At 44.5% G+C, this 11,655-nt stretch overlaps 1 long non-coding RNA gene across 1 annotated transcript in view; it reads right to left on the reverse strand.

Annotated features, from left to right (window-relative positions):
* LOC111926534 (uncharacterized) overlaps window positions 1-10,003 on the reverse strand; it is a 48,909-nt gene extending 38,906 nt beyond the window's left edge. Inside the window, exons 1-4 of the long non-coding RNA XR_015284889.1 lie at window positions 9,764-10,003; window positions 9,431-9,591; window positions 5,012-5,146; window positions 776-978 (exon numbers count right to left, since the gene is read on the reverse strand). This is a non-coding gene — a long non-coding RNA (uncharacterized LOC111926534). The remainder of the gene's footprint in view (window positions 1-775; window positions 979-5,011; window positions 5,147-9,430; window positions 9,592-9,763) is intronic.
* Window positions 10,004-11,655: the final 1,652 nt, after the last annotated feature.

Genomic DNA, 11,655 nt, shown 5'->3' on the forward strand with positions numbered 1-11,655 from the left:
CTAAACAGCGTTATCTAATTAATCCTCATCTTCCCCATGGAAGATGAGGGAAAATATATGGGCCCAGAAATAGAAACACAAAAAGGTTAGGTTTAATGTCTCAATCCACCTGGAATATTACAATCAAGTTCAGGACTAGACCTTTGGACCAATTGACTCCAGGCCAGTTCCTAATCCAACCTCAGCTGCAAGCCATTTGCCTGGTGGTGCAGGAAAAACTGCACTGCTTCTGGGTTTATGTGAGTTCTGCTGCTAGCTAGGGGACTGCAGCCTCCAGGGTTGTCTAAGCACCTTTTGCCAAAACTGAATGTAGAGTGGCTTATGCAGTTTTGCTTGATTTACTCGTTCCTTTGATGTGCAAGGATTTAGTGACATGCTTAGCAATACGGTACCAAGAGACTCGTTGCATAAAATCAAATCACTGCTGGGGCAGATGCTTCCAGATTTAAAAGTTTGATTGGTACCACACACACGTAGCTGACTAGCTGCAGGCTGTTTCTCCTGAGGCTCAGCCTGTGGGGGCTTTTCAGGGCCCCTTTTAGTCCCAAAACCGCAGTAACAAGGCTTAGAAGTCATCCTTTGAACCTCAAGGTGAATGTTTTAGGTCAGTAGTAGCTGATCTATAACATTCAGTCTGTACCAGTGTCTCTAAAGGGCTGCTTTCAGCTCTGATTCATCAGTAAGTGCCACCCTTCTCCCCTCCCTTCTCCACCCTGCCAGCTGTGGACATAGCCAGGATGACCTAGATACTTGTCACCTCCAGGCTGGATTTTACCTTGATTCACGGTTTTTAAAACAGGACATGAAACAGATGGACAGATCCTAGCTGGTTCACACAGGAACTGCTTTGTGCTCTGGGACATGTCAAGTGCTGTTCAAGGTCTTCTGCTGGTGATGGGCATGCTCCCAAACATTGTTAGACTCTCCCAGTGCCACATCAGTCACCACCTGAGCCTGGGGACAGGGCAGCTTCCAAATCTGTGGATGAAGCATGTGACATCAGTAACATCAGTGGAAATGAGGTATTTGCATGGTTGTTTATGAATATTCCACCTATAGCTGCAGAAGCTTAAATATCTTTCTCAGATTGCCCCTGCCAACCTTCCCCCTAACCTCCCTCCTGTCCTCCCCTCCCCTCCAAGCTACAATGAACTGGGAAGCATCATTCCCAAAAAACCTCTATGAGGAACAATTAGAGCATGACACCAAAGAAATAATATCCTCTTCTGTCCTTTGTCCAGCTGTGGGACAGAGACTGAGTAACCAGAAATGAAAATGCTGGCTGTTTTAGTTTTTCCATCATGATACACTACAACAGTTCCTCAGGACTGTGATCCTGCATGGTTCAAGTCAATGGGAGCAGAGGGCCCAGGACTGCTTACAAAGGACTCCCCGTATCTGGAGGTTATCAGTGCCTTTGAGATTATAAATTACACTGCAGGTAAAACAAAGGCAACAACCACAACCTCGGTAAGAAACAATGTGTAAGCTTCTAGCCGCTGACAAGAAGCTTGAGATACATTTTCTAGTTTTGCAATATCTGAAAGATTCAAGTGGTCTCGGTATCTCCTCTGCTCTCTTTTTGACAAGAACAAAGTCCTGGACCATGCCCAAGAGCTGCAGGCACTGAAGATTGCTGTTGGGGTTGTAGGTTTGAGAATTTTTTAATGAAAATCCTCCTTGTGAAATATTGTCGTGGAATCTCCTATGAAACTATGAATAAATCAAGCAGAATGTCTCCTAAAGTGTCCTGGCCTTTCCTAGGAACATAGATCATACCTTCCCCACAGAATACCTTTGTACAGATCAGAGACCTGGTTCAGTTAATCATCAGACAAGGCCCATGTGCTCATGCAGAGCTCTCTGCTAGACCACAGCCTGAATCTGCCTCCTTCACAGCACCCCAGTACAGAAATCACCCATTTGGCTGACTCATGTCAAAACCCCATGCCTTTTCTTTCTTGTTACCTGCTAAGGGTATTCCTGATAACAGAATAATTTATAATTAAGTATCTTTCTTTTTAAAATCACCTATTTTACCCTTTAGTTAACTATGTCACTTATCTGACCCATATTCCACCAAGAACTACTGTGCATTCTAAAACCCATCCATCCATCCATGCTTTTTTCCATCCTGTCTAAAGTATTTATGCTCATATTTAGGTGCCAGTTTCCAGTTATCACAGAAATCCTCCCTCCAGGAACCACCTATCTCTTGGGAGCTCAGTTCTATATCTGAGAGTGTTGTACAGAGCAAGTTGTTGGAGTGTGCTCCAGTTGCTTATATCCGTGAGGGCTCCTGTTGGATTTAATAAGATGGATTTGGAGAGCCAAGTATAAAACAAAAGGCATCAAGTAAATGTGAGAGAAGAAGTATTAAAAATAGGATGGGGATGATGGAGGCGATGAAGCAGGAAAATGCACTCAAGTAGCTCCACACAAAAAGCCGAAGATTTGACTTAAATACAGCATTTGTACATAATCTGCCGGATAAACAAGTAAGTAAAGAGTTATTAAAAGTCATCAGGATGCCTTGGGGCACCCACCCATGAACTGCCTGGTACAGAAGTGGTGCCTGCCCTGGATTCAGAGCAGTCCTTGGCATGTCCTCTGCTGTCATCTAGTGACAAAAGGGAAGAAGTAACCGAAAAAGAAGGAAAATCGAGGTGAAAGAGTGCAATTTGTGCCTTGGAATAAAAAAACTGGGCATTTTGTACACCTGAAGGTCACTATCAGCAGTGAGGTCTCACCTGTACATGAAAAGACACTAGAGATATTTTTAAGATCTCTCCCTCACATTCCAGGGTGGCTCTAACTCCTCAAGGATCGCCTGCAGCCAACAAAGCTCTAATGGGTACATCCAACCATGGAGGATTCAACATCCAAGCGTGCCATCACAGCCATTCCTGTGGGCATGCACCTAGGCTAATTTAGATGTCTATTTCAGGATGGGGAATCATGGTCCCTAGAGGAATTTATTTGTCTCCCATAGCTATGAAGGGACTGGAACACCTGCATGGCAGCACTCTAGAGTTAGGCAAGTTGACTGCTGCCACTAACTGGGAGGTGACTCTCACCTGGAGAACAGGTCAGAACTTCTCCTGAAACCTTCTTGTTCCTATCCTCATCTTTCTTGATTTTGCAGGGGAAAAAACTCCAGTTAGCCAGCTCACAAAGCAACTGACTTTGAGAAGAGACCATGACCTGGTCTCTTCCTTCACACATAGCGATGAGTTCCTCCAACCTTTTGGAAAAATGTCCTACATGGGCACATGTCCCCTGTATGGACATGCTGGAGGCAGCAAAGAGCATCATCGGCAGCTGGGAGACGTTGAAGGCAGGAGAAGCTATGTGGAGTGAAATGAGGCATGAGAAAAACAAGAGTTGATGGTGCGTACACAGAAGGAGACATCAGAAGGTCAGAGTTCAAATCCCATGTGTGACCTTGACCTTTTGTGTGATTTAGGGCAAGTTGTTTCACCAGTGCAGCCCAGTAAAACAACAGGATACTGGTTTCCTGTGGGAACACTCCAAAGGCATTAAAGTTTGCTGGTACAGAACACCACAGTGATGCTGGGCACAGTAATTGCCTGCAGACACTCCAATTTGAAAGAAAATTCATGTTTCACCAACAAAGAGCTGATTTTCTCTCTCTGCTTTTTAAATATTATGGATGTACAGTGGTTAGAAAACCCTAGGTTTTCTCTTGTCACCAGGCCTGAAGCAACTGAACCTGAATTTTGCCTTTGTTTGCCTTTTCCCCACAGTATTTTCCAGCCATGTTGCAAAAGTGTGTAGGAAACACAACCAACACTGTCCCGCTCTGCTGGTAACAAGCCCTCTGTTCCTTCTGTATCTCTATGAATCACTCCATTAGGTTCACAGACCTGCCAAAGGATATTTCAGAGATTTCCTTTCAAATCTTGAAAATAAAATATTAAGTACAATCAATCATTCCTCATGACAGCTTCTTTGTCCATGATTTATTTCAATTTATTAGGAACCCTTTCTTTAAAGGCCTCAGTGCATGGGAGAGGACAGATATTAAGGAAAACAAACGACACCACTTCTTGATCCTAACACAAAAACATGGTGTACTTTTCTTTGTTTTCCTGTTAGAGTCACATATTTGAGCCACAGCCATGCCTTGAACAAAGCAGGAGCATTACTGATGCTCAACAAGGATCCAGCATTTAGGGCACCATTCTAAGGGCAGACCAGGATCTCACAGTGGGCAATTTTTCACTCACACAATCAGCAAGCAAAGCTTGACAAGAAGCCATGAAATGATTGAGAAATGCCTTTCTGTGCCAGATGAGGTCCCAATGTGAGCTCTGAAAGAATGAGCTCATGCCAGGAGCTTACACCTCAGGGGGTCTGAAGAGCATGAAGCTCCTTGGGACCAGACAACACTGGAGACCATACTGGGCATCAGGAGGGACACAGATTCATGCATCCAAATTCCTCCTGCCATCCCGTAAAGTAGAAGAGAATCAGCTGCCCTGTCTTTTCAGGCAAAGTGGGATATTTCTGAGCAGGATTACGGGCTTTTATGCTGTCCCACTGGTAGAAGCAAGATGAGGGTGAGGGCAGGGCCAAGGTCTCAGCTTGACCTACTCTTTACCCTTCCTCCACAGCACAAAGCCACATCTTTTTGCTGAGATGGGGTTTTCTTACTGCCAAAGTGATGCTGAAAAGAGTTGGCAATGCACATCATCTTGGAAGGTGCTGCAGGGCTCCCCCCGCCCCAAATGGTAAGTATCTGCTTGGAGAAGACACAGCATACAGCAGCAAAAACAAAAGCAACATTTCACAGCAGCATACGGTACAGGCAGCTCACCTCAGGTAAATATGCCACAGATGAATAATAAAAAGCACCCCGTTTGCTTGGAGCAGAGGCTGTCATGGAAACCCTGGCTGCGAGTGGCATCATTGAGGGGATTCAGTTAGAAATGACAGAAGAAAAGTCGAAGTTTCTTGGGAAGCATCAGAATTCAGAGATTAAACACACCTAGCAGTGCTGAAGTCTGGGCTCAGGAGCTCTTCAGCAGGTTGTGCCCATCCAGCCAGGATGTACTGCTAACGTTCAGTGCCTTTCCTGCTGGAGTGGATTCTCCCTGTCAGACTTGTTGAAAGGGTGCAATCCCTGCAGGACAAGAAACATTTCTGTGTGCTAGTACTTAGGCTACCATGGGAGAGATTGTAACTGTGAAAAAGTGGTTGTTGTGAATATCCACCATCAGGTTTGGCAACAGAACCTGAAGAAAAAGAGATAAAAGGGCTCTGTGTGCCCTCCCTCCAAAATGTGATCAAGAAGGTCACGGCCAGTGATGCACTCTGTCCAGACCAGCATCCTTCAGTGCTGAAGGCTCAGGGAATGCTTTCCATTTGATCTGAATTAACACTATTTTTTAAAACAGTTATCTTTTTAAATCTTTTTGCAAATCTGGATTTATCCTTTCCTCACTGAAAGATCACAAATCACAATGCACAATTTGCTCTGTTGCCTAACAGATATGCAAGCACCCTCCTCCTGGCAGTCACTGATGAGTTTTACGTCTTAATTGGCATCCCCCAAACCACTCCAGCATGAGGACAGACAACCTGATAAATGTAAGAAACTGCCCTTCCTTCGGTGCCTTTTCCAGCGTGTTTCCCCTTCCAGACAGCCAGAGCTGTTTTATCACTTTCTCCAAAGGAAAGCGCTGCCGAGTCCCCAAACCTCACAGCAGCAGGGCTCTGTAGATAAGGCAGGGAAAATATTTCACTCGCAAGGAAACTGTGCTCATCTTGCGCTAACGTCCCTGTCCTCTGGAATCCAAGGCAATAATTACAGCAATTTGTAGATAATTATTTGTTAATTAAAAACAGGCTTGCTGGGTACAGTTACCAATTTCCTTCGCTGGCTGTGTAGGGCTGCACAAGGAGACACTGGGGGATTGTCAGTCTCATAAAATCATTTCCTTGTTCTGTTCAGAAAAAAAGTCCCCAGTGGGTCATCTCCCCCCTCTCCCCATATCCTGGCAGGTCTGATTCATTCTCCTAAAACATCCCTAATACAGATTTGTGCCTAGCTTTCCCTTGGTGATTTCCAAGGAAGGTGACTGCTGCATTCCCCCACTGCAGCCTGTTTTCTCAGCTAATTTAATGACCCTTTGCGCACACAGACTCATTTCCAGACACTTTTAAGTGAGTAGCTCCTAAAGGAATCGTGACTCCAAGCTGAGGTTGTGAACCTGAAAGAAGCTCACTTCCATCCCACATTTATGTGAGTAGTAATAAGTAAACAGTGTGGAGATGGAGCTACAGCTGAGAACTAACTGAAGCTGCTGGTTTAAATAGTGCTGTTGGGGCAATTATTCTCCCCTTGACTAGGCAACGTGGGGTTCATGATCACCTCCCAGGCCAGATGTGAGAAGAAGCAATGACAGGTTTTCAGATGTCCCCCACTAAATACTGCATCCACAAGGAGCGTATCTTGGGATGATGGTCCTCATGCCTTGGAATGATGGCCCTCATGAGTATGAGGATTTTTCAATCTTCTAAGTCATCTGTCTCTGCTTCTGCTGTGAAACACACCATCTCCTGGTTCCACCACATCCTCCAGCCTCCAGGGTCTCCCACAGCTCCAGAACCAGGAGAATTATTTAGCCCTGGAAGCAGGAAAGTCACATTGTTCCTGATCTACTTCTGGATTGAGCTGGGCATTCATTTCAGATGCCCCTTCTTCTGTGGCACTGAGGAAACAGCTCATGGAGATCTGAGAGTTGGCTCTGTGGGTTCTGCACAAAAATAGTACCAGTAGCATCAGTATAAACTCTCATGGAAAGACAAGCCCACAGGGAAGTATCATGAGAGGTGAAAGCAAGCAGTGTCCTCCTCCTGGTTGCAGCAGAGCAGCTTGGAGCCACAGTGACAAGGATGGGACAAAGGAACAACAAGAACGTTTTGTCTTCATGTGGCCAGAGCAGAATGTTTCCATCTCCCTTAGCAAAACAGCAGCATCCATAAGAACAAACCAGTGATAATGGGTAGGGGAAACAAATTAGGCTGTCAATATCCTCTTCATGGAAAAAATCTCAAGACTGTTAGTCACACAGGGCTGCTTCGCCCCTCTAATTTTCTCCTGTACGTGGGCTTTCGTGCTCCTCTCATCACCTTAGCGGCTCAGTGCCTGCACCATGTGCAGAGGAATCACAATTAAGCAAAGTGGCTGGATGTCATGATATATGGGACTACATCTCTGCTTCAGCAGCACAGAAAGCTAACGAAGAGCTGAGATTAAACACTAGGTTAATTAGTACGTTTAATTAGTTCACAGTTATTAAATCCTTTCAGACCCTTAGATAAATTGTTCATAGAACAAAACATTCCTTGGAAATGCTACTGTGTACTCCCCCTTCTCCCTCTCTAGGTAGGTGCAGGGCTGGGAAGCTGTAGCCTTCCTCTTGCTGCTTAATGCAGAAGTAGAGTCTCCATCCAAGCCTCAGTGGCTCAGCATCAGTCCCCAAGACTACCCTTGAATCTTCAAGTCTGCCAATTTGCAAATTCACGGTTCTTCTGAGCGGGCACGAGGCAGTACCCATGCTAACATGGACAACAGTTAGTAGGGAAAGGAATAGCATTAGGAAAAAAGCAGGGAGCAACAGTTTCTTTTAACTCTGAGAGACACACACAGATTCAGAGGTTTGCTGTGGACTTAGTCACCCAGCAGTGTCTCCCTTTCCATGTCAACTTCCTCTGTGGTTGCAGTAGACAAGCAGAGCAGCCCTGCAGGAAGAAACAGCAGGCATGAGTGGAGGAACTTCTCACACAGGCTTTGGAGCATTGCCAGTCACTGTGCCAGTTAGGCTGAGGGACAAGAAAGGCTCCTCCAGGCTGCTGTTATCAGTCTCCCATATTCACAACACTGAATGATTGCCCTGTGATTTCCATGTTCATCCCAACAATCCATGCTACTCCAGAGCAGAGTGGTGCTGAAGTCCAGCTGACCTTCAGAGAGCCCATGGCAGCGCTGCCAGACGCTGTGCTCATAAAGGATTTATTTATGGCAAAGGAATCCAGTTTCTGAGGTCACCGTGGAGACTTACCCAAAGCATTTATCACTTGGATAATGCAGGCCTCCGAACAACACAGGTGCAATGAGCTCAGACTCTGGGAAGGCTGGAAAACTGATACCTATGGAATAAAATCTGTATGCTGTTTTCATCATAGTTCTCTGGGAAACTGATGTTTGGGTCCAACAAAGGGGTTTACAACATTTTAAGCACCAAATCTTTTTTTCCCTAGTTACCAAAAGCTGTGGTGGTGGGCAGGAAATTCAGGTTCTCCAGATGCTAGAGACCTAAATCCATAGGCTCAGAATTAATAGGGGCAAAGGGCTACATTAGATGTGGCTCGCTTAAGGGAGTTTGCTAAGGAAAAAACTAACAGTAGAGGATTATGCTGAGGGATATTCCTCATTGCACCAGGAAAGATATCCCTGAACAATGACTTACCCAGCTTGTAATTCTAGTAATTATAAACTATTATAAATTATAAATATAAATTATAAATTATAAGTTATTAGAAAGCAGGAAGCAAAGGCTGGGATAAGGTACTATTGGCAAACCTACTTTTTGAGAACAATAATACAGCTTTTTGGAAGATAATGTCTCTCTTTTTTCCCCTGTGCAGTTGCAAAAGAAAGGTATTTAATCCTTCTAAAAACAAGTATGAATGTGTTTTGCTTCCAGAGGCTCCAAAATATGTCTGCATCAAAGCAATGTGGAGACATTTGGGAATGAAGTCTCCTTTGAGAGACTTCATTCAAAGAGCTACTTTGATACTCATAAGAAACCATAGCCTTGGACTTTGTCTCAGAGAACTAGACTGACCTTTTAGCAACTGATGATAGCTCTGAAATGACTTCTCATCAGTGAAAGCCCAATCTAGCATCACTTAAAATAAATTAAAAGCTATTGCTGGCTGCTGCAGATATTGGATTTAGACCATATAAAACCCAGTTGAATGCTGGGAACCCAAGGAAATTATCATGGTAAATCTAAATTCTAGTGAAGCTTCACAGGCTTCAAAATATCTCTCTGTAGCCCCATTAAGAATGGGTTTCCACTTAGCTCATGTATAATTCACTTTTTTTCTTCTTTTGATAGTACCCCATGAACTAAGCCAGCACAAAGCCCAGCATTCCAGCCTCCTTTTTGCTCACAGCAGATCCAGAGCATGTTTCTGTTGAAAGAACAGTCCAGAGAGTAAACACCTGAGAATAGACACTGCTTCCCTTCAAAATATCTCTTCTGATTTCCTGCTGTCCCCACAGAGCTAGGAACAGCTCCTCCCAACATTTTTTCATCTCCCCATTTCCAGTCACCCTGGGCCACGGCAACAGTGTGACTTCTAAAATGACCAGGATCTGGAAAGACTGACTTACCTTTAGGAGTTGGTCCTCATACACAACTTTGTCTATATCCTCCTGCTAATTTTTTAAGCACTTGATCTTCATTTCAGAAGGACAAAAGCTTGTTGCAGAACAAACCAGCTAGCTGGGATAGCCCCACTGCTGTTTCCATGGGAGAAATTTTTGCTGTTAAACTAAAAAAGAGATGAAGAGTGGTGGCCAGTTCTCCTCAGGAATCTCTGCTAGCCACAAGAGGAATGGATATCATACAGATTACTCCTTCAAACCACTTATCATTGCATCCTTTGTTCCAAATGCACTGCCTTTAACGTGACCTCACATTACACATCTCCCAGCCACATTCACCTTCAATCCTCTCTCTTTCTTCCCTCAGTGAAGGACCATCTTAGAAGACAAATTCTGCTTCTACCAGAAACATCTACTGGGAACATTTCATGTCTCCTAAACCCAGATGTAACTACAGAAGAACCATTATTTCCCATCATCCTTTTAAACCTCCCTCCCTGCAGACACCCTGACAACCAACATCCAGCTTCCCAGCCCAGACTGACATTACTACTCCGATCCTGCTGGTTCCCCAAGTTTTTTTCATCCTGGTTCAGCCCCAATTCACCGTATTTGTAAACTCTCTAGAATGTTCTCCCTTTCATCAATCGCCATTGGCCCCAGTTTGCTGCAATCCTACACCCCTGTTTTCCTATTGGTTGTTCCTGTCCCTAACCCTGCCTCTGCACCATTTTTCCCTGCTCCCATTGGCCCTTGACCCTCAAAGCTGCCCCTGTTTCCTGATATATAATCCTGGACCCTCAAACCAAGTTTATGTTGGTCCCTGGACCGCTTCAAAGAATAAACCCTTTCAGATTACCAAAGAAAGACCTGTCCCTCGTCTGTCTAAAGATTTTCCTCTGCACTCCAGGCTGAAGAAGCACTGGTTGCTCTCAGGCCATGTTGTTGCACAATGCAACAGTTCTGATGTTGCCAAACTGCTGGCCAGTGAAGACAGCATCCAGCAGTGAAGAGAAGATGGGCAGCTATAGGAACTGAAGCCTACAACCCTGAGATTATGCTGTGAGATGTGTGGCTAAGGGATTCCTGAGGGCGTGAAGACTGTGGGGGGATAGTTTATCAGATGAAGGCCAGGTGACCCTCACCACTGCAAGAGGTGGAAGGGGAGTGATGCTAAGGTGTCATGGTTCTGTTCCACCCTTGTGCAAGATCCACAGCCTTTGTGATCGCCCTCTTTGTTACTCTTGATAGCCCTCATTTACAGACAAAGTGGCTGCCCCACCACTTATGACAGCAGGAAGAGAAGATTTCACTATGGTCTCACCTTCCCCCAAAAGTATAGTGATACCATTTGGTCTTTACAGAGAAGGATATTCAGCTGGATGGGAAAAGTTCAAGTCCAGTCCAAAAATATGTGAGGCCAGGCTTTCCTGTGTTATGCCCCTGCCTTCAATTACCCACAGGTGGTCCTGGATCAAATGGGTCTGAGGGGAAGGACCTTACCCATTTCTTGATGTGTTTAGATATTGTCTAGTGCTACCCCTAATACTTCCTTAAATTAATTTTTTAGTTGGCCTGAAGAGGCTTTTATAAGTCAAATAACCCTGGAAAAAATATGGGCAGTATGGCAGAACAGGAGAAAAAAATCCATAGTTGAGAGCAGTAATAAATGCACCATCTGTGACCAGGCACAGAGAACGTGTAGGATGCACTGAGCAGTCATTACATACATGTTTAATTCTCACATAAAGACAGGAGTTCCCTGAACGACAAAGCCCTAATTTCCTACCAATTTACATCCCCTGTCTCTGCCTGATACTGCAGTAGTACCAGCTCCTTCCTGCACTGTGATTCTCTAAGAAACCACATCACAGCAGTGTAGCAATGTACAACACAACTCAATGCTGGCCCTTACAGGAGGGTATGGTGATTGGCATTAAAATAAAACTAATTTTGCTCACTCAGGAGTACAATGAAATGTATCAGTATTTTGTGGAAGAGGCAGAACCTCTCCCAGACAGAGGGAGATGTCTTAAAACATGATTTATTATTCTTCTTCTACAGTCTCATGAAGTTGTAAGAACATCTTCACCATATTCACCAGATGTTCTTGGTCAGTGGTCACAAGAACAGGTTACAGGGATTTTTAAAGGTTAATTAGCCAATAAACATCTGTCACAAAAGAATGTTTCTACTTTCACACCAATAGCTAATTATTTTGTTTTATACAT

Source organism: Cyanistes caeruleus, chromosome 3 (genome assembly GCF_971803275.1).
Source record: "Cyanistes caeruleus chromosome 3, bCyaCae1.hap1.1, whole genome shotgun sequence".
Classification (NCBI taxonomy): domain Eukaryota; kingdom Metazoa; phylum Chordata; class Aves; order Passeriformes; family Paridae; genus Cyanistes; species Cyanistes caeruleus.